General features: G+C 46.0%; 1 protein-coding gene across 2 annotated transcripts in view; it reads left to right on the top strand.

Moving 5' to 3' along the window:
- The window catches only part of LOC105560627, a 227897-nt gene that overhangs the window by 25964 nt on the left and 178030 nt on the right, over positions 1–23903 (top strand). The window contains exon 3 of one of the 2 annotated variants that reach the window (XR_001008843.1): positions 15508–16500. The exons of the other annotated variant lie outside the window; for it this stretch is intronic. The gene's annotated coding sequence lies outside the window, so the exon portion shown is untranslated. Of the gene's footprint in view, positions 1–15507; positions 16501–23903 lie in introns of those variants that run through there. 2 annotated transcript variants of the gene reach the window in all.

Below are 23903 nucleotides of genomic sequence, written 5' to 3'. Positions count from 1 at the left end.
TAATTCCGTAAGCAGTAAGATATTTGTCTAAAGAGATGTAAGTACTCGAGACGATCAGTATCGACTGTTATTTATTCATACATACGATATATTACGCCATATTTTAGATTTCATTAAATTCATTCTGGACCGTAGATTAAAGCGAGCGTATTTCACATTTCATATTTCCTCGATGAAAAGCCTCTCTTTTTCTCCCCCTCTCTCTGCCGCACTCTTTCTGCATGTAATTCTACGAAATATGTAGGTTTGTTAACAAAGAGATATTCATCTTGCGTGCAGCGTCATATATCACGGCAATCGACGATACTTCGAGAAAATATCTATATGTACTTTCCTATTTTTAACTTATTCCGTTCCGTTAAATTTTGTGATTTACTATTTCGATTCTGCAAACCAGAAAATTATCTCTTTGAATCTAAACAAAATATGAATTTCTTCACATTTATATACGAGTATATACACAATATAGGTATTATTTACGAATTATAACAATGTCGGATTTATTTTCTGCTTTTCATTAACGCCCGTCGTTGTCGTCGAGCATTGCGTTTTTTTTTTGTAGAGCGGTGTTATTGTTCTGTAATCAATCCGGATATACATCGTACAGAGTTTATAAAAAAAAATCGATGGTTCGATAAATCGGTCTACATACGACAGCGTTGCGTGTTATTATATTTTTTTAAGCCGCGTATCGAAATTGAGTTATGCTCCTCGTACACGCCGCGGCACGGGTGTCACGCGACCGATTGCAACTGGATTAATTTGACACACTGTGTGAATGTTGTGTATTTTTTTTTATATAGCGGTGCAGCTACGCGCGTCATCGTGACTATTCCGCGTATATTCGCGGGCTCTAGAAATCGATTAATTAAACCATTGATCTGCGGAAGAAAACGCGGCAATTTTTCGTACAAAATTGCCGCGGAATCTTTTGTTCTTTCGGATGGGCGCATTGAATGGGCTCATAAAGATTCCCCGGCGGTGCTTGCTCTTCCCGCAGACGTGAGTTTTGTAACAACTTTTATAGATAGAACAGATCGCGGCGATTCTGATGCGGCGAAGATTAATTGCGCCCGCCTTCGGCCCCGCGCCGTTATTTCGCGCTTAATTTTTCTGTACGCAATTTTTAGTCTCGCCGCCGGAAAATCCCCTCGCCCCTCGAAATCCCGGATTAAATCGATCGGCCGCGGCTCCTTAATCGGCCCCCTCGCTCTCGTCAGTTTTCCGCCATTATTATCATTTTCATGCAGTCTCAGCCGTTATCGCCGTTATCGTTGCCGCTTTCCACCCCTCCACCCCGTGATTCGGATGCTCCGAGTCCGCTCTCGCCGAAACCGTGATTTCGCGGTATCGCTTCCCTCGCCAACTATCTTCCCTCGGCGCAGACTTACGGAGATGCGGCGATAACCCGTTCATTGCGCAATTCCGCATCACATGCAATACCACGGAATGCAATCGCGCCGCTTAATTTCTACGTGTTTGTTTCCATCCCGCCTTATCGCGCCGCATCGTAAACGCGATTCCATTCTTATCTCGCGCGGCACGGGCGGGCGCGCGCCCTTCCGCTTTCTTTCTCCTTCATTTCTCGACCCTGATGGACCTAACAAGAAGCTCAGCCATCAGATTTGATAAAGGGTAGATCGATAACGCCGCTAATAATTGCCTCTCCGCCAACGCCCGGGACGTCTCGCGCGCGTGTAGTTGAGAATCGACTGGCGTACCGTCTTAAATTGGCATACTCGCGAGAATTTTTCGGAGTACAGGGGCATGCTCTCCCGTTTACTCGCACACGATTGCCCCGAATCGTCGTAAGTCACGGTGTCGGAGTTAACTCTAGCCCCCGGTCCTCGTGAGCAGTCCGTCCTCGTCTCGACAAAACGTTTCCTCGATATTCCGCGCGCGTATCTTGCAAACGAGATTCCGACCGGGAAGAAGCGGAGGCGGGGAAAAAATTTCGGTGCCGGCTCGCGAAGGAGGTTGTAAAGACCCGAGGACGTTATCCCGCGGAATCGCCTTAGAAAGCGCTATAGAGCTCCGGGTCGCGCGGGATTTTCTGATAACCGTGCGCGCGGTCTCGCTTCCGCGGCCGCTTCGTCGGTAGGTCCTGACGGTACGAAGAAACATCAAACATGACGAATTTACAGATGCTTCAACGTTACGAGAAATGATCGGGCCTCGTAAGCGAGTTACAACCCGGCCATATATCTTTCATTCCCCGTGTGTAAACCGGAGCGGACCTATTTGCCCGGGGCTAATATAATTTGAAATTGTAATTTACACTGCCTGGACTGGACGGGCCGTATCAACAACCCTTTCGGGAAGAACCAACGGTACGATATATTTTGCCCCGGTGGAAATCCGTCCGGAACGAACGTCTTGAATCCTCGCGAGACAAACGGCACGACGCGATCTCGTCCAGCCGCTCCGTAATCGCTGTGTACTCTCGGCCCGCCGGCAAAAAGCCCTAAAGTAGTACATCAAAATTCGAGCGTGTCTCGGAATGTCACTCGGCAGGGGGGGCGGGGAGGAGGGAGGAGAGAAAGGGGTGAAAAAGAGACAGGAAAAAGCCAACATTAAGAGGCGCTGAGCTGGCGACACGGCAATCTCAGGAACTGGCAGGAAAAAATCCGCCCGTCTCCGACGCTTGAAAAAAGAACTCGCTAAAAGGTCGTTAAGGTTAATGTGCCGCGAGGAGGCGAGAGGGCCTGAGAGCGCGTCGCTTACTTGTCTGCGGTTCATTTCGGAGGTGTGGAGGTGCCGCGACCGGGATGCTGGATCCTAGCTGGATGTTAGCGGCGAGCGGAGGAGGAACGACTCGTCACGCTGGTTGTACTTATTCTGCGTCGTTAGATCGGATCCGCGAAGAAACGCTTGATTTGCGTAAAAGCCAAGACAGCAAAAAGCGGTGGTCGCCAAGAAACGATTCTTCTCTCGCGGCCGTGTTAGCCCGTTAAATAATTAATGTTAAACTCGCTGCACGATTAAGCAACGGTGCGATAAATAACGGACATATTCGGACAGAGACAGTGAGACTGGAGTCGTTGATCTCAGCGAGGCAGACTCCGTGGAATGATACATTTTAATTGTTGCCATTAAATAGAGCGTACGTTACGGCGAAAGATTTGCGCCAGACGGGAAAATATTGATCAAATAATGTGTATAATTTGCATATTACGAATTTCCTAAATGCGCATAATTTCAGTCGGTATTTCATCCAAGAAGTTAACTATTATTAAAGAGGGCGATTATTCTCTCCGCGCAGAGCGAAATGGAGCTGTATAGCTCCGCGGGTTGCTGAAGTTTTCAGTTTACAAACTTTCGCTGATTATGTCGTTCGTTACCATTTATATTTATTCAAATACAAACGGTTTTATCGAACGCGGCGCAACAAACGCGGTGACGACGCGTGATAAATAAACGCAATTTTATTATCATGCAAACGATGTATTTTTCAATATTTCTAATTTTTTTAATTTATTTATTCTCTCCATTTTTTGTATATAAAATATTTTGCGCCTCTCTTCAATCAGAGTTTATGAATAAAAAGAATTCTTTTATTTGCAACGACTGCATCGTAGAACAATTGTTTTAATATTGTCGGCAAAACATTACTTTTAGCGCGACGAAATTAGTAATGAGCGCGATTATAGATTTTTAGTTCTAACGGAAAAATAAATTGAAATCAAGCAGGACAAAGCACGCCCCAAAGTATATTCCGATGAACGATTTTAAAAGGACGGCGAGAAAGAATTGACTCGGCGTTCTGAAATTGTAGCGCGGATTGTGCCACCGGCGCTATTCTCGATTAATTCAATTTGCATCCGTTACTTACAGGACACGATAGACCGGAGTACACAATAGATTCCGCATCGATTGAATTATCTCCTCGGCACGTTCGTCAACTTTCCCGGAAAGACGACCGTGCCGCATAATTTTGCGTACCGAGTCCGGTACGTGAAGAGGAACGCGCCGCGTTGCATTATTATGCCGGGGAAATTGTGTTTTACGGCCGACAAATTTTATTACACGTACCTGGCTCGCGAGTAATATGGTAAATTTGCGGGGGCATAAAAAGGAGGCGAGGGATCGGTGGGAGACAGAGGGGAGGGGGAAGAGAGAGATAGAGAGAGAGAGAGGGAGAGAGAGAGAGAAGGGCGCCTTTCGCACTCCCAAATCCTTAAAGCCCTTTAAGCCCCTCGGTGACGCCGGATCTCACGTAACCCCCGAACGGCGCGAGCCGAGGGGGTCGATAGGAGGGACGGGGGGGCCGCGGAATAAGCGCCGAACGATGGATGAATTGGAGCTTAACTCTGCGGCGGCGCGATTTGTACGCCCGCTCGTTTCCGTCGATTTGAATGGTTAATTCGACGATTATCTTGTCGACCCGACCCGCCTCTTAACCCGGCCCGAACGGCGTGTCATGCTTTATGGTCTCCTCCGGATTCGAATATTTCACGGCGCGTGCGGTAAGAAACGCTTCCGGCTGCGACTGTCGCGTGAAAAGGGGCCGCGGCAGTTGCGATACAACGGCTGAGGGAGTATACGCAGCAAATAGGCGAGGCGGATTAAGTGATGCACTTTGTGTAATTATTTTCGTCATAGAGGAGGATCGCAAAGTACCCGCTGGACATTACACGAACTCGCGAACGATATATCCTAGATAAGACCTATTGGTTAGTCAGCTCGTTCAATGGAAACGTTGTTCCCTTGAATGGCGTGCGCGCCGGAGCTAAAAAAAAGAAGAAGAAGAGAAAAACAAAAGGATAGGGTTGTAAGCCCGGCGGTGGGAGAGAGACGGCGATAGACAGATAGATAGATAGATAAATCGAGAAAAAACGGAAAGAGAGATAGCCGGTTGGCGGGGGCGCGAGAAAGCGCGGGGGTGGAAACGAGAGGAAAAGAGTACGGGCGGCGAGCACGGCGAGAGATTCTCAGATAAAATATCCAATTTAAAGTTTCATCGTAATTTTACGATTCTTGGAAGTAAATTAATAGTATTATCTACTGGCACTTCCAACCATCCCCGCCGCTCGCACGCCGCCTTTATCGCGCCCCCCGCCCCCCGCCCCCCCTCCTGTCGCTTTCCACCTAACGCCAGCGTTCGCCTACGCTCGCCTCCGCGGAGGGAACTTTGAAAATAAGCAGCCTATTACTCATTACTCGCCACGCTTATCGGCGAGGACTCGGGGGCGTCCCGAAGAGTCTTTCCGGACGTCGTATAAGTTGGACTTTGATATATAAGGTGTCCGAGAGATACAGCCGAGGTACGCGTGGCCACGTGACTTCGGCGCGACGTATAGATTTAAAAAGTCATTAACGGCGAGAAATTAGGAGCCGGGGAAACGATTTGCGCCGCACGATCGCGGCACGTTTCACGTTCGCGAGGAAGTTTGTTATCGGTCCGATTCGATTTTTAGTTAACGCACCGTCCGAAAGTTCCAGGCGAGATCGAAGAGGACATTAGACGTTTGAGGAGGACCGCGGTTGACTTGCCGTCGGCCGTTTCGCGGATGGAAATGAATTTCTGACATCCATTGGATTTATGCGCCGTAACGCGATCCACGACGTGCACGCGCGGCGATAGAAAATAAAAATTGGCAAGAGATAAAGGCGCGCGTTCCGCGAGAGTCCGTCCTTCTACCTGCAGAATCGTGTATCGATGGTCAACAATGCTGCAAATGTATCCTATTTTCTTCCGCCATCCGTGTGTCGCCCCGTCGAAGAATTTTACCGTCAAGCTGTCACGTTCACTTTTACAAGTTTTCAAACGTACGAAGCATACGCGCGGTATGTATATTCAGATCTCCGTTCCATTTCGAGCGACGGTGCAGCAAACTAGTGCTGGAATACAAAGACACGCGGAGCCGTGGCAGAAATTTAAAAGCCTCGCGAAGAGCAGCGGCGAATGACAAATGCGGCTTATTAATCTTAGACACACTAGAACAATACAGATCCCGTTAAATTCCGTAACGGAAAATTTATTCATATTCCACTGAAACGGGATATTAATTCTTGCCCACGGTAACTTGTCAGCTGATTTAAATTTTGCGGCAATGTGGCACGTAACTGATAATTTACGATTTAACTCGCGCGCGAATAAGTTTCTATAAATATCAGAAAACAAGAGTTATTACACGAGACGACGCAGTCGCGTATATCTCTCGCCCCATCTCTCCCGCGCGATAATTCTTTTGCTGCCGCAAACCGTCGATACTTAAATTTCCGTGGATTAATCCGAGTCGAAAGTACCGAAGAATATTTTAGCAGCGAGTGGAATTACGTTCCCTATAGCCGGTTATTTAGCGCCGCATATTTGCCGTGCGGAAGTGTGTTGAGTGTTTTATTCGCCCCGCGGGACCGCGACTTAGCAAACAACGGCTGGTTGTGACGGTAAGACAATCCGGGCTCTCGCACGCAGTAGTCGAGGACACCGGCATATGTAGGCCCGTCTGACGTATGCGGCTACCACTCCTGCGAAATGGTGGGACTGGCGAGCTCCCGAGCGGAGAAGTCACTGGCAGACCATCTCAACGGCGAATATATGACCCAGATCTGTAATTTTTATCCGCTTCCTTATCCTCGTTCTTATCCCCGCCCCATTTCTCTACCCTCTTCTTTACGCCAGCGCCATGGCGACGCGATCCTTCTGCGTTTTCACTCCCCTAATTTCTGCCCGGCGATCTTTTTCTACCCCCCCCCCTCCCGCCGCTCGACCCTGATGGCTTGTCGCCAAGTTGACGAGAGCCACTGGGAATTCCGCGAATCACGTCGAACTGAAGAATCTCGCGCTTGAATCGTCGCGGACGGCGGGAGCCACGACAAGTGGAAATATTTGTCGACGCCGGGACGTTTCGACGATACGTCGTTTTCGATAATTAATAGCACGCGGGTTATCGAACCGCATAATTGAATTGCTTTCCGCCGTCTTTGGCTGCATTGAATATTCATTGTCTTCTCTGTGCATGCACAGAATTTCAAACTAACTCGGAACGCGAAGGGGTATCATCGCATGTCGGCGCATCGCGAGCTTGAGCGATTATGCTTGCATTTTCTTGCATAGAAAATAAAATGACTGCCGCGTCGTACGCGGTAGAATCCCCCGAAGTCCGCGCAGTCCGCCTGTCGCGTGACTCGGACGATCTCAGATCGGATTTGCCGATACCGTTTATGCGCCAGACCCTGATTGAGCGGCCGACAGAACCACAAAGTACACAAAGCGGAATCTAAAGAGGTCCCGGGGAGCCATCGTGGATAGCCGCTTAAACTGGTGTCTGGGAAGGAGCTGCCCTCGTTAGTGCAGATATTCAAACGAAATTAACTTTAATGAATCGCTTAGTATCCAATTTTTGTGCACTTCATCGATTGATACTAAATATAAATTTATTTTAACGTGGCTCCTGCGTAAACCGACCAAAAGTAGAAAAAATTGAAATTTAAGTATATGTAGTTGTAAATTTTATCAGTACGCGAAATTTCAAACCCGGTCGCCGACAAAATAAAAGAAAGTAAAAATGTTAAAGTTGTATTTTTTAACATTCCAGTAAACACCAAGTAACAGTTACATAACATCAGTATTATAATTTCCTACTCAAGATAAATGTAATATAACACTCATATTATATTACATTTACGTTGTTAAGTACACTGACAAAAATATTTTTGTAAACTAAATAAATAGATTTACTTAAAATTATTTTTTTACGAAGTAAATATTTATTCTATTTAAATAGAAATATCAAATTTCAAGTAAATGTGTGTATTATATTAAGTAAATTAATTTAAATCATTATATTTTCTACATTTAACTAAAGATTTCATAAGAAAGAAAATACTATTTATTAAATGAAATCATTGTTTTTGTCAAATAAGAAATCCACTTTTCTTCGCTGTAAAACTTATAAACTGTAAACATTTTATAGAATTAAAGTACAATTTTTTTTATTTAAAATTTAAGTTAATAAGCTATTAGGAGCCACCTAATAAATAATTTTCGTGAGTAAAGTAATATTTTTTTGGATTAAGATATTTTTTCTATCAGTGTAGGGAATTATAATATTGATATTATGTATAGTTACAGCGTGAGATTGCTATAGTTTATAACGATTATTGAATTTCGTCGTAATAATCGTTCTCGAAACACAATCTTTACCAGTTTTTCTGCTGATACGTACAAAGGGCAGCTTATTTCTCTCAATTCGCACATCCTGTCATTCCTCTATCATTTCTCGATGGGGTCAAGATTACTTTACGGTGCGGTACATCGAAGCGTTGATTACATCTGATACTTGGATTACGCGACAGAGATATGCCTGTAATATCTTAGTTTCACTAACAGATCGCATCCATTGCGCGGCCCAGGAGGTCTCTCGTGTTGGGATAGCGTCTCGCATAGCGTCCCTAGGAAAGGGACGCGAGCGAGAATACGGTCGCCGATAAACGGTCCGGCGTTATGCGGCGCGTGTGTACACGCGTGACTCCTTTGACGTGTACGGGAGCGCTTTAAGGAGAGACGATGCCACCGCCTAACCGCCACCCACACGAGGCCGCGTATATCTGGGATGGGAATCTTAATATCCGCTTACAGAACGTCCTAATTGGTTTATTTTAGAGCTGCCAGGAGAATTTGAATTATGGCGTTTTAATGCCGCCCAACACTGGCGACCATCTTCGCAGCCCTTCCGCTCCACCCCGTCCTCTCTCGCCTACCCCCGTTCCACCCTTTTCGGTCTTTGTCCGCGCCTCCTCTCGTCTCCTTCCGTCTGTCGTGCGCGCGAGTCAATTTCGGTCGATAGACACACACGACAGCTGCAACGTTTATACCGCGCTGCCGTGCATACCCTTAATATCCGCCTCAACCTGTAATTAAGCCTCCACTTCCCATTAGGCTCGGTTCCGTGGATGTGTTCTCCGTTCGGAAACCACCCTTCCTTTTTTCCGCCAATCCACAAGCCGCGGAACGGCGGATATTCGGTATCCTTCCTGCGAGCAGTAAAATTATCTCCCGGCCGACGTTCGCCGGATACCTTGCGATACTCAACGCATTCGCCGCCGTTGTCGCGAGCCATCGCGATAGGGCTTTGGAGATCCCATTAATAGCGTATCTATATTAATCCATTAAACGATTAAAGAAATTGTGACTCTCAATTAACCGCCAATTTTGCATTCAACGCTGCAGGCCTGATCGTGGTGTGAATTTTTGATAATTCAGTATTTATCAAATAAAAGACGCAATGGATTCGCAGAAGCGAAACGAATTAGGGACGCTGCAATTGGAGTCTAATTGAAATTAAAAATTCAGTATTAAAATTAGAACCGAGTTCTCGTTAGCGAAGCATGCCTTTTTTTCCCAGTCATTCTCCGGCGTATCATTACGAAATTATAGAGTAATAGGCCAATTAATGTCTGAGGCTTTTTCATTAGTAAAAGTTCGGGGCTGAATATAGAGTTTCGTCCGCCGGTACGTATCATAACGAGCAACATGTTAAATACATTCTCGCACGTCGCGCGTCGTCTACGGAGAGATCTAATTTAAAAATAAAAAGAGATGTGCCGGGAGCCGAGAGGAAAATTCTTTTCCCCATGAGGCGCGCGCATAATCTCACCTTTGCCGACCCTCGCAGCGTCGATAAGTACGTACTTACGGAAGGGTCGCGGTATCGCTGACATATTTTAATTTAGTGCCGCGGATATATACATATACTGCCGGCGCAGTCCTGAGTAAAAGCTCTCCTCGCGGTTCTTCACAGAAAAATATTACGATGTTAGAGCGGACGAGTGGGATCATCTTCTCTATACGCGGGGGCCGCCGCGGTTTTCTCTTCGTCGCCAAGATATATCATAAGTTCCATTACCCACCGCCGCGCGTTACATTATCGCGGCACGTTTCAGCTATAAAGGCATCTGTCAGGTGAAATAGCCACGGTCCTTCCTCGTCTCCTCCCGTGTACTACGACGGATAAATTGAATTTAACCGCTCGAAGGGAGAGGTGGACGTGTCGCGACTTTTGAGGGGAGTTCTTTCGCCCGGCGCGGGAGCTCTGTCCGATGTAATCGGGTTTCTTCTTACGGCGAGTCGGGTCTGATTGATTACACAGTCCGGGTGCCCGTCACATAATTAAGGAGGAAACAAAGGAGAAAGGGAATATATTACCTTATTTCATTTTTTAGCCGAGTCCCGGGGCCGGCAGACGGGTTAGTTTAATTTCGATTGTAATTACAATTTTTCGCCGCGCGATTCTCGTAAGTCAGCAAACGGCATTTAAATGTAAATGGAGACCCTCGGCCATTTGGACGCGTAATTATCATTCCCGCGTATAGACGTGCAATTCGCGCTTATATGCGAAACTTAAATTGGATCTACCTGCGAACTTGGGAGACACCCGTTATAATAACGTCTACGTGGATATTAAACGTATATCCAGGATGTTTGCCGCACCTATGGGAAGCCTTCGAGTGCCGTGACTTGGTATTAGAGGTATCTTTCAATATGCGACCATGATCTCCGGGCTTCCTCCTCGTCTCCGCAGCCCCTTGCCATCCGGCCGTGGGTTCCACGTCAACCTCTGCCACGTTATTCGCTCGGTATTATGAATTTAGAAATATCATAATATTGGCGACGTGTTTTCACGATATTGAATTTCAAACGCGGTCTCTATAGCGTCCAGCGCCAACCCATGGAATACTTAACATTCCTGCTGCACTGTATACGCGCGCGCGCGCGCGCGATTTCTCGGGCAACATCGTGTCGCGGTAAATGCCGGAAATTACACGGCTGGTTTCACAGTGTCCTTTGTGCCGGAATTTGTTCTGCGGCGTCTCGGGTCGCCTAGCGGCGTCTAAGTGTTCGACGTGACGGCGAAACTTGCTAAGTCTTTTAAATTAAAAAAAAAAGAAAAAAAAGTGAAGGATGGATCTCGGAAGTGTCTTCCCGAAAGAGGAGATCATTCGGAAAAGGCGCGCTCCGGATCCGCCGCGTTTATTCTTAGTCTCAAGTCAATCTTACGCGCGTGTGCGTTTTACGCTATGGTATAAATTGTCTCCGAAAGTAAATTTGTCTCTGCGCAAGTAGAATTCTCAACCAGTTACCAGTTACCGTGTCGCTCCGTCGCGACACGGTACACCGTCGCCTCGCGCTATGTACTCCATGAAAACGTTTTCCTCGTCCAGGCCAGGGGAGGGGGGGGAAAAAAAAGATCTCTCGCGTCTCCTCCGGCGAGACGTTTGTACACTGAAATTTAAGAAAGCTGCTCTATCTAGACGACTTTCCGCCGCGCCTCCGTCGAGTCTCTCCCTCTGTCTCTCCTCGAGCCGGCAGCCTGGCGCCCACGATCGACGTCCAATCCTTGGAAAGCTGCACTCTCTTTGAGGCTCCTGGAAAAAGTTGAAAGGCTCTCTCCCCCAGACCTCCGCAACTCGAGCCTCGGTTCAACCTCGCACTGTCGCTGCTTCGACTCTCCTGCTCTCTCCCTGACTCACCCCTCTCTCTTTCTTACCCCCCCCCTCTCTCTCTCTTCGAAAATCGTCCGGATTAACTTTATATAACTTCGGCCGGGAGCCGCGTATAAATCAAAGGAACGCAATTAATCGGATCTTGATTGCAATACTTCGCGGACTTTCAATATCCAATTCAAGGCGACCAGTCGTGCTCGTCTCACCTGCCGGCGCGGATTTTCCGCCACTCGCCCGGGCGGCGACTGCGACGTCTGTATGTTGTCCCCCCTCGCGCTGCAACCATTGTGGTCGACGTGAATGTCTTTTTTTTATTCTTGCTCGCATGCATGAAATACGGGAGTTGTTGCATCGTGGCGCCGCGATTAAAATCAAAACTGGAATTATCTCGGGAATTTTGAATTAATTAATTCCATTGTTTCGCTCAAGTATGCGCTGCTCCATTTTTAAATTCGACTGCAGCCCAGCTTCAGCAGTTCTCCGTCCGGCAGATGTTGATTCGGCGTCAATTTGCGAGATTGTCGAGATCCGTCGGACGGGGCGAGGTGGCGCGCCTCCCTCCGTTGCATTCTGGGCAAAGTTCGCCGCGGAACTGCGAAACCAAACTTCCTTTTCCGCGACGGAAGTTCGACTACCTGGTCGAGCCGGCCGTTGGGTGACAATGAGCCTAAGGTAACCACAACCGGGTGGTGTCTCTGCCATTGTTGTCGCCGGTTGCCGACGGAGTTAGACGGTGCCTGACCTCGGTTTCCGTGATTCACAGAAGTACCTAACCGGGTTCTGCCTTTGAAGACATCTCCCGCGCGCGCTGACTACATAATGAGTCTTTCTACTTACATGGCACCTACGTCCTCGCGCGAGTTCCAGTACTTCGTTGCTCCGGCAACCTTTGTGTTCTATCGCGCTCCTTCTTGATTCGACAAATTCGTATCGAAGTGGCGTCGCCCTTTGCAAGTTACGTCTTCGGGAAAGGTATTTAATTCGAGCAACGAGGCGCGCTCGAATACGTAAAATCTGCCGGATGCTCGGAATGTGAGAAACGAAGCGCAACTCGAGAAAGAAAAAATCGTAATTGTACTCTTTCATTTCCAAAATTGCCTTCTTAAAAGATGGGGATGCAAACGCGCTTAATGAATAGCAAAAATGGCGCCGTTGCTGTTCGCAAAACGAGAATCACTCCCATTTGATGTCTGCTGTTTGCAAAATAAGTAATATACAACTTTTAAATTTATATAAGACAATAGCGCAATGCGCTCTTCGCGTTACATCGCATCGTTATTATTACCACCAATATAATTAAGAAAAGTAAGCGCTTGCTGCAACCGCAAGTGTGTTTTCCCCAATGTGCCGTCTTGCCGTGGCATTGCAGCGGCGTGGATTCTCATTAAATGAGATTTGGGGTTTAATTATCTTAGAAGGTACGTTTACAGCTGAAATGCTTCAGCCGTGAAAATACATATTCGTGTTTTCCGGTTGAAACGTCAAAAAATCTGAAAACTATTACAATTACATCGTCAGTGTAAAGACTCGTTTATTGGATGTCAGCAGTCAGCCACTTGTGTTTTACCCGCCGTTTGCTTTCCCGTGTCTCTTATTTGTTTACAACGTCATCGTCAAATTTTAATTAAAAACAATGTGTTGTAAAATACGAGTTAATTTTAATTGCCTTTATGATCGCAGAATGGTTAATTATAATTTATAATTAGGTTACGTATAAAATAACCCTCGTTCGGGCAAACGATTTGTTCCGCAAAGATGATCATATACGTCAAATATTAAATTGCTATTAATTAATTATCGCGATTGTACATACAACGAATTTTGGATATCTACTCTACCGAAATCGCGTGGACATCCTAATGAATGATTGTAATTGCCCAATAATAATATGGCAAAATATTTCTTCATTAATACATGTTAATATATTCAGGTGGAAATATAACGATCTGCACTAGTTAGTTTTACGCACAATGCGAAAGCGCATGGTAATCATTACAGTCAAATTATAATTGTTATGTTTGTTACATAATTAATCCCTCCGTGATTTTCATAATAATCAGCGCGTTATAAAAATACGCGGCATATAATAATCATTATAATCTCGCGCGCGATTAATAATTGTAAAATTAAATTATTACGGAAAGTCGAACGGCGGAGAGAAAGAAGAAGTAATCGACGCTTTCCTCCGGGAATCGAGGATTTCAAGCAATTTTGAGAATCGGCGTATCGATATTGCACTTAATTAAGATAGCGCCGGGCTAATATCCCGATGCAATTCGGCGGGGATTACAACTTGTATCGCGCTTCCGTAGAGTTCTCTGAAACCGCGTAACGCGCACGCGGCGATAGAGGGGAAGGAAGAAACGAGAGTCTCGCTCTTTTCCGTCTTCGAGTCGAGTCAAGTCTATCCTCCCCCCTTTCCCCGCGCGCCGCCACGGGGACCGATAGAAAGCAAGAAAGAGGAGAAGAGGAGGAAAAAATCGGATTGTCCGGTTTGTTGGACCGGCAGCGCTGACTCCGCAGGCTCAGCCAGTAATACATCAGGGGCTTACTAACCCCTCAAACGTAAAATACCCATCTAACCCACTCCCTCATCTCGCCGCTGCCTCCCTCCTCTCCCCCGCGGCACTGGCTGGAATTCTTTCGTGTATATATATACTGATATACACACACACACGTATATATATTTATATATATTTATACATATACGTATACAGGGTCATCAAAAAGTATCGGACCACCCTAATATTTTCAGTTGGAATGCATTTTGGAGAAAATGTCCCATAGCAAAGTTGTATGGTTTCAAGCGGGGAGTAAGCTGATGACCTTGACTTTGACCTCGACCATGTTCTTCAAGGTCATTTCATGGTCAACTTAATTTTTTTAAATAGAACCCCCAACTTTTTATTGCACATTCCTACAGCTGATCTCGAGAGCTTTCCAAAACACTGTACTAAAACATTTTTCATTAAGCACTTTTTGAGTCATAAAGGTTTGAAGTTAAAAAATTTTTTTGACACGAAATGTAAAATATCTTGTAAAATATTATTTGGCTTTCGGTAATCGTAACCTTAATACTTCTGTGCGCGGAATATGATTACCGAAAACTCAGTAATATTTTACAAGATATTTTACATTTTGTGTCAATAAATTGTTAACCTGAAACCTCTATGACTCACAAAGTACTTAATGAAAAAATGTTTTATTGCAGTGTTTCGGAAAGCTCTCGAGATAAGCTATAGGAATATGCAACAAGAAGTAGGGGGTTCCGTTAAAAAAAATTAAGTTGGCCTTGAAATGACTTCGAAGGACATGGTCAAGGTGAAAGTCAAGATCATCATCTTACTCCCCGCTTGAAACCATACAACTTTGCTTTTGGACATTTTCTCCGAAGTGCATTCTAACTGAAAATATTAAAGGGGTCCGATACTTTTCGATGACCCTGTATATACTATACACAACGTCGCATCCGCGAATGTACCAGCACACGCTCGCAAATACGGGAGTTATGAGGGATCTCCCGGCGCAGTGGAAAGAGCCGTGCACGTCGCGGACGCGCCGCGCGCGTTTATGCACCCGGAATACACCCGGATGATAAGGGGCCAAGTTTTAAAGTTTTTAATGCGTCGTCCCTGGTTGATGGCCCGATCTGTCCGCGTTACCCCGGGCGTAAATCGCGGGAAACGTATCGCCGCGTCCGACCGCGTTTGCACTTTGGAACGGGATCGAGAGGAAACGCGCCGTATTCCGCGTACGACGTACGCTCGCGGAATTACTGTACAAATTATTATTAAAATCTCTCGGGGAATAGAGGGATAATTTCACCTGGCGTAAAACGGCTCCTGAACTTTATATTTCGCGTAACCGCGGGAATTAACAGAGATCCGGGCGCGGCGGTCGTTCCCCGATGAATTTACTCCGTCTGCCCAGGTTTAGAATCGCGCGCAATGTATATTATGCATATGTTCCTAAACGCGCAATACCTTTTTCCGCGACTCACTTAGAAACGGAATTAATTAAGTAATTTGTGGTGAAAAAAAAGTACTGTGCAATTTTCAGAGCGGGACCCGGCGAAAGAGCGCTCCGCCTGCCGAGCGCTTAAGCTATCAAAGCGAAGTTGAAGCCCCGAAGCGATTTTCGGCGCAGCAATGGATAGCGGGAAAAACGGGATTTGGAACGGGTTTGATGCATTTCCATTCGATGGCATCTCGATCTTACGGGACAAAAATATAATTAATTTCCCGGAGGATATAAAACGTTCGGCGGGACAGCGGGATGCAAGATGTAGCCCATTGACAAAATTGTCGTTGTGTATTACAGGCCATTTCGAAATGGAACAAATAAATCCTCTGTCGTTGTGTATATTTAAATGTACCCGCGCGCGTTGGCGATAAAATAAAATTACATCTAATTTTACTTTATCGATCCGATACTTTTATTATTCGATATCTGGCGACCGCCACCAAACGGGTTGATCAATTTTATTTCCCATTGGATATATATTTTGGCGACTTTTTATAACTCGGAAAAAACAGATTTGTCATACAAACACGCAGTTTCGCCCGACTATTTGTCTGCCTGTAACCAGCATGGTCGACGTAAACGTCAAGCATTACGATAAAATACTACGTTCGAAATAAAGCTGGAGAGTTAACGTCATCGTATACCATCGCCAAATATGGATATTTAATAGTTTCGCGACGGACAGGAGATTGTTTTTCAGATGTTTGCCGAACGATACGCGACGACAAAAATATTTTACCTTCGCTCACTGATTACACGTCGCGAACAAATTCCTCTGGGCACGTTTGTACGTCAATCACTCGCAGTCGATTATCATTTTTCAATTAATTAGTAAAAGTTCCATTTTATTCCACTTTCAAACTTTATATTAACGTTGTCGCTTCCTCTCCCGTTTCCGTCTCTCTATTCTTAACTGTTTTATTCTCTCCCGCTCTTATATTATTTTCACGCTTTAAATTTGTCGCGGTGTAACGACAATTGTGCGACTGTTGCAACGATCGTTCATGTTAGTTTTCTATTCAGAATATAATAACATATTTCTTCTTCCCTCTTTTCTTCTTCTCTCTTTTCTTCCTCTTTTTTTACGCCCTTTACATTTCCATAAAGTCGACAGAGTCGGTCTGCAGAGGTGGAAAAAATATTCAAGAAAATGTCAGAATACACAAGCTCTCTCGCTCTCTCGTATCCTCGATAACGTCGCCAGCTGAGGATAGGGAGGCCAAACGAACGTAGGATATGTGAGGGCTCGATTTCTAAAAGCGGACGTCGCAAATTCGTGAAGTGGACCACGTGAGCGTGCTGGTGTGCGTGGAATAAATTCACGGATTCATTCACAGGCCCGCCGCTGATGCTGCTGTTCCTTTCATCCCCCGTATTCTATCGCGGAATTAAGAGCCCGATGAAAAACGATTCGAGATGCCGGCGCGTCGCGCGCTGAAGCGCATTTCGACGAGCGCGCTCCAGAAACGCTGCGAGAAACGCGTGACATGCAAAGGAATGCGCCGGACACGTTCCGAAAGTGATTGTACCCCTGAGGGATGGATGCGCGTTATCGCTGCAAAGAGAGTTTGAAAGAAACCGTGCACGCTTTATCGCCCCTGTATTTCTAAAGGCGCGCAGCTGCAAGTAGGATTGCCGGAGTCGGGTCTTGAATTAAAAGCTTGCTTGGAACTCATACACGTATACATAATCTTGTCTGCTGTTTCAATTTTCAGAAAACTTGGAAAATACGCAGACAAACGTAAGCTGGGAAGAAACTGAGTTGCAAGATAATGTACAATGAAATAGAAATTAGATATATAAACAGCTAACAAGAATATTCTTCGATGTCGCCAGCAGTGATTAACAACATCAGCGGTTGCTTGACCATATCTGGCATTTTTTATAATACAGAAAATTTATTGCGAAAAATATTACCTCAGCCAGGGTTTGAACCTGGACTTCCCTACTCTCGAGGCGGGCGTCTCATCAATTCGACCACTGAGGCATATGGTAATATTTGTCGCAACAGTATAAAGATGATATCTTCGCGTCTATTTTTCGACTTTAAATTGCGCTCCGATTCGAGTTGTCGGCAGTACAAAGAACTGTCGATACGTGATATTTTTAAGTATCCCTGTCCCCTTCCCCCCTTTCCCCAATTACGTGGGAACACCATGTTTGAGGTCAACGACGTACAATCAACTAACGAGAATATTCTTCAATGTCGCCAGCAGTAATTAACAACTTGAAATGTTTTTCGCAATAAATTTTCTGTATTATTAAAAATGTCAGATATCTGGTCAAGAAAACACCTGAATTTGTAGATATCTAAAATTCAAGAGAAAGAGAGAAGGGGAGGGGAAGGGGAGCTTTCGTAATAGTTAAATATTCTATTGCGAGCGTGATTGACAAAATTTGCTCAGAAGTGAATCCTTTCATAGCAATCCCTTTTTCGTCGGCAAACGCCGCGCCGAGGTAAATCGAGATACGAAGTTCGGAGATAAATTCTAGGCGATAGGAATCATACTCGGTATTCTTGGTGCAAATAAGTAATCAGATTAAAAGTTTCTCTCATCCAGTCTAGCGTGATCTCCAATAGCGAGTAAATCACGTGTTCGCAATTTGTCTTAATACAATATTGCAGAGAGTAATATCATCGCGGGCGTGTTGCGGACATTTCGCAGCGTGAACGTATAGAAAATAAGCTTCTCGATTAGACGTACAGTGATGGACAGAATGGCTGCAACACTTCTTTTTTTTAATAGATCTAGGAACGTGCGTGTTTATAGATTCAGGTTCATGTACCGAAACACGGAAGCGCTCAAAATGCTTTCGAGCAAAATATTCCTCGGGGAAGACTTTGGAACGTAACTATGAATCTAAACGCACGTCCCTAAACTCATTAAAAAAAGATGAATGACTCTAAAGTCACACAGTGCAGTGATCCCCTAAGATATTGCCTTATGCTTTATTCGGTCTAAACGAGGTAACTGACTATTGTCGAACCAATCTGTATTATAAGTTGTACCGTATTCTCATCCTGTACTTTCGATGATCTCATTATACTTTTTTTTTACTGAGGAAGACTCGAAGAAGGGTCGAATACGTTTATGCTATTAAAGAGAAATTTTGATTCTATATTGTCAGAACTGTGTTCCGTTCATTTTGTGGCTCACATTGGCACTCTCTCCTTTCTACATATTTTCATTAAAAAAAAGTGTCGCAACCATTCTGCCCCATCACTGTACATATAACAGTTTCGAAGCTTCAAGAATGTACCATGCGCGTAATATTTTTCTCAATTTTCAACTTTCGGACCAATTAATTTGATCGAAAGGGAACGTACCGGAGAAATTTCGGAAATATGAACGTCTGCGTGACATTTGCAAAGGAAATTACTGAAAGGAAGATTTATATATGCCCGGCGGATTTTTGCCGGCGTTTTTAAAATATTCAAGCGAGTAAATCGCATCTATACTGCCAACGTTTCGCATTTATGTTGAATTTATCAGCGACGATTTTCGCATCGAAATTTTTATGAATACTCGTAAGGTATTCTCAAGGCAAATCCACGAAAAAAAGGGGGGAATTTCCGTCTGCAAAGTTTCCGTCGAGACTGCTCGTTCGGTGCGTGCAAAGAAAGTGCGCTGAAATCACTCGATATCCATAAAATATATCGTAAGCTAAGCGCGTCACCGGCCAATCTTCCTCGACATGGAGTTCCGGCGAAATTTTGCGGAAAGGTTTGAAAGCGGAGGGAAATCGACGGCACTTATGAGATAAATCCGTGAAGCAGCCCGTCGCCATCGCCGTCGTCCTCGTCCTCGTCCTCGTCGTCGTCGTCGTTGTCGTCGTCGTCGTCTTTCCGCTCTCGAACGTCTTTTGTCTCCGGCGGCATTGATTGAAGTTTGTCTTCCGTCAGAGGAGATCGTCGCGCGCCACTTCCGTCGTCGGAGAGGCCGTTATTCTATTACGCGCGTCGCGTGTCAAGCGTCAAATAAAGGGTAAATAAAAAAAGAACGCGGATAAAGAAGGTGTCGAAGGGAGTCAAAAGGAAGAAAAAGGGAGAGAGAGAGAGAGAGGAATGAAGGGTGTGTGCGCACTCGAGGCGACGACACCGGGAACATCTTGGCTGGCACGTGCCAATCTTTATAGAGAGACTCGCGCGTGAGACTTGGCGCGATTTTCATTCGCGGGACTTGGCCGCTCGCGGTGAAAAACGGAAGCGCGGCGCGAATCGAGAATCGACAGCGGACTAATTGAAGTTTGCGTTACCCGAAAGCGTAAACTCGCGTTTACAACGCCGGCAAAATTGAAACACAACACAAAATCGAATAATGACGAGTAAACAGCGCGAGCTGTTTGCGAAGCGCCGAAAAGCGCTTCGAAATGAATCGGCGAGGACACGAGCGCCGTCGTATCGGCGGGGACACTTTTCGGTTTCGGGCGGAACGCTTTTTAAATAAACTAATAAATATTTGTACTGTTTTGTAATTGCGTACGAAGCATCGCGCGGCGCAATGTATTAGCGGGAGGCGCGCCGCGCGTCGTACTGCACGTCGCATGCAATCCGACAGCCGATTACCAAACCGACACACGCGGACCGGCTGCGCCTGTGGTTGCAACCGGCCATTAAATCAAAAGCCATTAAACTAATCAACATTACTTTAGGACTTTAATAATGTTTCCGCGCGCGCGCGCGCGCGCGTCCCGGCCACCGGGAATTTTCGGGACGCGCGAATTTTCGTCATTTGTCGTTTGTGCACACTTATTACCGATCGCAAAACACAGTGATTCGTGTGAATTATCGCGCGAAACGTCCTGCAAATTACGCCGAGCACAGAGGATTTTTCGCTCCTTCGGGCGCGATTATGCGGACGAGCTCGGACAGAGCTCTGTGGAGGCCCGATACTCTATATCTCGAATAATCGATTCGGCTAAACGCTCGTTCTAAATAAACCTCGGCGCGCGCTACATTGCGGGGTAACAATCGCCGACAAGAAGCTCTCTCACTCGATTTTCTAAGAGCCCGCACTTACGCCGTGAAAGCTTCCGCCTTTATCTATCCCATTTTTATCCTTTCGCCGAACCATCTTCGAGTCGCGTCAGCCGCGACGCTTGTAGTATTTATCAGAAATTGTTGCGACGGCGACATCGTCACGAGGCTGCGATCCCTCGGGCGAAATCCACTCTCGATAGTCCCCCGGAACATTTGACGCTACCGGGGACAACAGCGGTGCCGAAAGGATTGTAAGGCGAAATTGTTTTACCGAAGAATGTCAGCGGCGTCGTGAAAGGCACGATTTAACAAGCTTAAACTAAACGAGCGGCGTTATCGCGAATAGTCGTGTGACTTGCTGGGCTGCGTGTTCAATTTTATGTTTTCAATTATTCAAAACGCGACAGGTACACCGGGTGGTCATTAATTATCCGGCAGATCTGATCACGTTTTATTCGCGTTAGAAACTTTATTTAAAATATGCAGGTGTGATATTATAATTACTTGTGCCATTAATTTCGACTCCCGACCGGCTGCGCCCGTGATGCATAAATAGATGAAATATAAAACAGGTTGCAACGTTATCGGGCAATGCTATCACCTCTCTTCAAGACTTCCACAAATCTGTCCGCAAGGCTTAGCCCCGCATCGATTGCCTCTACGTGAAATGACAATTGTCACGTGTGATTCTTTTAAAAAAATTTCTAAACAAAGTGGCGGTTTAAAACAGATACTACCTCGCGCACGTACCGTCGTTGCTTCGGGAGATAATTTATGAGAATGCGTGCATCCCCGGAGGAGCTTTCGCGCCTTTCAAACGTCTCCGCGCAACGTCACGCGTTCCGCGCAGCCTTAACAAATCTAATTCCACCCCTCGAAGCCGCTTTCCTTTCGTAGCTACGCCACTTGCAACCACCAGTCTCCATCGCGCCACCACCGCCGTTGCCGCCCGCGAAATCATCCCTCGCTTTTTATATGTATATCCATCGGCGGCGCCAAGATCTCAAAGCATTGATAAAGAAGAACTCTATTCACACCGCCCACGAGAATCGGGCGGGAAGGATGCAGGTTTAAAGGGGAGGTGGGGCGGGCCGGAGAGAGATAGAGAGAAAGAGAGAGAGACGGGTAAGTTGGAAAGGCGATTTACCGGTGGATCGAAGGGTGGTCTGGAGAGGCAGGAGGCCGGTGTACGCCCACGGTGGGCACAAAGACCCGCGAGGGTACCTGGGGGTAGATTCTAATGATGGCGCGCGCGGTGCCCTACGGCAAATATCTCTGCCGATAGCTGCGAAGGTGGATATAACCCTCCGCACGCTCTCTTATAACCGGTCTACAGAGTTCTCTTACACCTCTTCAGACCTCTCTCTTCTACTTCTGTTTTATCCTCATACTTCTCTTTCTCTCTCTCTCTCTCCCTCTCGCGCGCACGGAAGCCGATAACGGGAAGGAACGACGGCAGACGAGTAATACGGTATTCACGGCCATTATTATTTTTGCAAGTTATCTCGGCTCGGCCTCTTCCTATCCTCCGTTCCACCGCGGTACACGCGCCGCGCCCGCCCGAACATCCCCGTCCGCGTTACTCTCCTATTTTTACCCGGATGATTTCTTTTCACGTCGTCTCTAGCGTATTTCTTTAAACGCCTCTTTTGAGCAGTTTGAAACAGTTCGGCTTGACGTAAATTCGTTAAAAATACCCGCGCGCGAAACACAAACCCTTGCACATTCGGGGCTGACGAGTTTATTATTATATCCACGGAATTATTATAACGGCGATATAAGAGTTTGTTGCTAATTCGCTGCTCGCGAAAAATATTAATTAGAATTGATTCAACTCGTTCTGCGAGTCTCTATGAAAAATGATATTCCGCTAGAGGGAAACGCAAGTTAGCAGAACAATCTATGTACACGTCGGCGGAATTGTAATAAAGATAATACAAGAACCTGCTCGATGTAAGAATGTAAGAATTGTTGCCGATTTGTTGCACTCGAAAAATATTAATTAAAATTGGATCTGCTCATCTGCAAGTTTCTCTTTCTCTCGAGAAAGAGAGAGAGAGAAAAGAGTTTTTTGTATAATGGTGTTCTCCCGTAAAGGAATGACCAAGTTAACGGGACAATATATACGTATACCACCCCTATAAAATTATTCACTACCCGCGAACCTCTGAGCCTTTAATCGGATAATTCTTCGACCCTCATTAATTTCGTATCGTTCGACGCCAATCGCGATTTAAATTGAACACTCCGAAGATCGTATCGCGGACGGTGATTTTTATCGCAAAAAAAAAAAAGTAAAACGAAACGAAGGGCGTCCGGAAGACCGCCCGTCGAAATCTGCACGCCGCCGACAAACGCAACACGCTTGCGCGCTATATTGAGTTACTACATTTTACGAACCATAGCATAGCGGACGGTAATTGGACCGGACGTTACACTGTTTGACGCTGGTTACTGTCATATTTCGTCGCAACGCGAATGGACGGCCCGCTACGCGCTACTCCCCATTAAATCCCACCGTGAACGCGCACATCGGCCACGAGGCTCTCCCGCCCGGACATCAGAAGTGGCAGAAAATGATGGAATAACGGAAATAACGACTAAGTTCTCAACTAATTATTCGCCGGCCCTTTCACCCCCGCGTTTACTCCATCGCATCCGCAGGTCCTGTCCGTCTCTTTCTCTCTCTCTCTCTCTCTCCCTCTCTCTCTCTCTCTCTCTCTCTCTTCCTCCCCCTTCCTCTCTCGCGCCAGTTCTCTCTCTTTTTCTCTCATTTTTTTTGCATTCTGTCGGCTTGTTTGGCGTTTTTGTATTCCACGCGCCCGATCTGCCCGTCCGTTCCACGAGGAAAGATCGGGCACGCTATTTTTACTCGTTATTTTTGTTCACATGCTGGACACCGATAGCGTACGTACGCCCGCCGCGTTTGCGTTAATTGAGCTCTTTTTGACGTGCCTGCCGAATAAATTGGCCGTGCGCTCGTGCAACGTACGCGCGCGGCGTTGAGATTCGGCGAAACAATCATATTCGAGACACCGCTCCGAGCCAGGCAGCACACGCCGGGAGAAAACGATCTATTGGTCCGCAGCCAGCGCATATTTTTCAATCAGAATCCAAACACGACCCGTTTCACATCTTAACAATTAAAACCCTACGCTATTGTTGTCTCGTAAAATTGTCAACGTCGGATATTTCATTGTTTCCACACTGAGAAAAAATTGTCATCGGATAAACCGAGGGGAGAACCGCTGACCAAAATTTTGTACGCCAATGCCCACTAATGCCCAGCGGGCATTACATTATCTTATTATCTCATTTTATCTTATTTATCTTGTTTTATCTTATTTTATCTTTATAATGCCCCAGCAAGACTTAATGCCCAAACTAATGCCCAAAACATGCCTAGTAATGCGCAGTAATGCCGCAAATCTGTACACCACAATGCCCCCTC

The sequence above is a fragment of the Vollenhovia emeryi genome, unplaced genomic scaffold (genome assembly GCF_000949405.1).
Source record: "Vollenhovia emeryi isolate VEMERY1.0 unplaced genomic scaffold, V.emery_V1.0 DF939226.1, whole genome shotgun sequence".
NCBI classification, from domain to species: domain Eukaryota; kingdom Metazoa; phylum Arthropoda; class Insecta; order Hymenoptera; family Formicidae; genus Vollenhovia; species Vollenhovia emeryi.
This window is presented reverse-complemented; position numbering and strand designations above follow the sequence as displayed.